Source organism: Alligator sinensis, unplaced genomic scaffold (assembly GCF_000455745.1).
Source record: "Alligator sinensis unplaced genomic scaffold, ASM45574v1 scaffold184_1, whole genome shotgun sequence".
NCBI classification, from domain to species: Eukaryota; Metazoa; Chordata; order Crocodylia; family Alligatoridae; genus Alligator; species Alligator sinensis.
In genome coordinates this window covers 48,480-51,313 of record NW_005842983.1, presented here as the reverse complement: position 1 = coordinate 51,313, position 2,834 = coordinate 48,480, and positions in this window count along the sequence as shown.

Here is a 2,834-nt window from a genome sequence, read left to right as displayed (position 1 = left end):
GAACTGGGGCAGGAACTGGGGCAGTCACACCTCTCCTTTCATCCTTGCTCCCCCCTACAAAGTTTAAGGCAAAAGTGGGGGAGAGACAGGGACATTTGTATCCAGGCAGCCGTGAGAGAGCCCAATGACTGCATTGTCATCTCTCTCATTTCTGCTAATATCTTCACTCTGTTGGTGTGAACCCCTCCCTCCTCTCCAATGCTCTTGATCTCTCACTAATCAAACCACCCTTTCTTCTGCAGTTCTGCTGTCTGTCAGTCCTGCCTAGTGACATTTCTCTCATCTTTCACAGCCCCACAGACTGCTTGTGGCTCTAGCTAAAATCCTGCACTCGGGTGGTCACATACTTAGGGGTAGACATGACTGACCATGAATGACACATGCCCCCAGAGGGGCGTGGCGGCGGAGAGCTCCCGCAGGCGGTGGTGGCGGTGTTGGTGGCAGGGGTGGGCCAGGTGGGGAGCTTCCGCAGGTGGCCACAGTGGTGTCAGCAGCAGCGGGGGAAGGTGTTGAGTGCCGACCGATGGTCGGCGACGACCTGCAGACACGGTCAGCGGCAAGGCAGGGAGTGGCAAGCAGTGACTGCCCACAGGTGCCATCAGCAGCGTTGGCGGCACTTTTCACAGAAGGGGCACTGCCAATCTCAGGGGGTACACGTGCACCCACGTGCACCCCCCCCCCAATACAACAGACTGTGAAGTCCTGGAGGTGCTGTTAAGCTCCTCAAGAAGTCGAGGTTTTGTTTTAATGAATCCAAATTAGAAATTGATGACATGACAAAAGGGCTAACAACACAATAGCTTTGGAGTATTTTGGCTATTTTTCTGCCTAGTTTCTTAGGTTTTTCTTTTCTTAAAATCTATCTATATAATCTAGCAAACTATTTCTAGGATTATATATAATGTAATGCACATTCCAGTATTTATGTGTCTCTCTGCTTGGATCTACATCTGAATACTATAGTGTCAGGCCCCCAGTATATTACCAAAGTGTCTTGTTTTCCTTAAACAATACATATAAAATAGTAGACTAGAAGGACTGGAAAGGGCTCAAAGGAGCTCAACAAGGTGCTTGTCCAGCCTCCTCTTGAACACCACCAGGGATAGTGACTGCACCATATGTTTCTCCAGTATGCAATGAGGTGCCACCCCTTCTGCACCCCCCTTTTCTATATCTTACATCTGCCCATGCTCTTAATCTCTCTCCTCTGTTTTGGAGTCCCGCAAACTCTTTTTAGCTCCAGCTAAAGACCTTCACTGAGGTGTGGTCGTGTTCACTCAGGTGTAGACGTGACTGGCTGTTAAAGATTGGAGGTGCCGTGCAGATGTGATCTCTGGAGGTCTCTTCCAGCCTCACTTCTCTCTGATGCTATGATGTTAGTCTACAGCCTCCTGCCTAAAGATCCTCATCATCCCTTTCCTTGTGTCTCCTTCCAGAACCCACCTTGCTCCCATCAGCCATGCATGAACCTGGATCTTCCCCCAGCTTCACCACCAAGGACCAAGGTAAGTAGTGGGGTGGGGTTTGCCCCTCCCTGGGGCAGTTGAAGGCTCCTCTGGGGCAGAAGCTGAAGCTTTGGAGTAACTCCTGGTGTCCCACTTCTGACTGGAGTCATTGTTTTGCAGGTCCAGGGGGTTTCCCCTGGTGGGGGATAGTCCTCATAGTTTTCATGCTGGCTGCGGCTGTGGCTGGATTTCTGTTGTACAGATGTGGGTCTCTGCCATGACTGTGAAAAGTAAGGCAATACAGATGGGGAGACACACAGCCCCAGGGCGCCCCTGATGCTGATCACAATGAGTGGACACACAGTGCTCAATGGTCACATGGAGACAGATGGATGTAGCATTGCCAATGGTTTTCCTAGCCGGGCCAATGGAGCAGGGGCTACAAGCTGGGTCCAGGCTGGACAATACCATCCCCACCAGTGAGATTCAGCTATCGCGCGCATGCGTGTGTGTCTTGAACCCCTGGGTCCTGTCTGTGCGTGTGAGGTCCCTGCCGGACTCCTACAACTGAACAGCGCTGAAGTTGGTCGCAGGAGCTGGCAGCCCCAAGCCCCTCGCACGGGCAGCAGGAGACCTGCTACCTCTGTCCTGCAATGAGCTGAATCTACCTTCCAGCCCGTAACAAAGAGCTCCTTGTCCCACGGGACAGGCCTGAAGTTACAAAGTACCCGGCCACTTGTTTCACGCAAGAAGTCACGGTGTCTGTGTATGGCTCTTTATAATGCCCATTGCTGGGTGTGTCTATTTGGCTGAGCCCCCCATTCAGGGGGTAGGGGCTGGAGGTTTGGCAGCAGGGGGCAGGGCGTGTGTGTGTGTACATGAGTGCACACACCAGGTGTCTGTGATGGACATGCACACACACAGAGCCCAGGTGTCCAGGGGATGTGTGTGTGCTAGGCCTGTGTGAGTAGGGAACTATTCAGTTCAGATTTGGATTCAGCCAATTCAGATGCCAGAGATTTGATTCGGAGACTCAAATCATTTTCCCGATTTGATTTGGCCGAAGCACTTCAGACGATTCGGAGCCGATTCGGAGATTCAGCCGTAGAGAACCACGGGGAATCGACAGAACACCGATAACTTTGTTGTCTTTATAAAACGTCCGTAACCCGTGAACAGGTCCTGCCTTTACAGGCACGCCTGTGACCCGGGGGGGGGAGCGGGGCTGCGCTGGGGGCGTCGGGGCGCCCGGCGGCAGCGACAAGCGCCCGGCCCCGGCCCCGAGCGGATCTCCTAGGTGCCAAGGCCTAGCGCCGCCCGCTCGTTACATCCCCTCTCCCCGCGCTGCACCAGCACGAAGCTTGTCTTGAACGTGGATGAGGTTGAAGA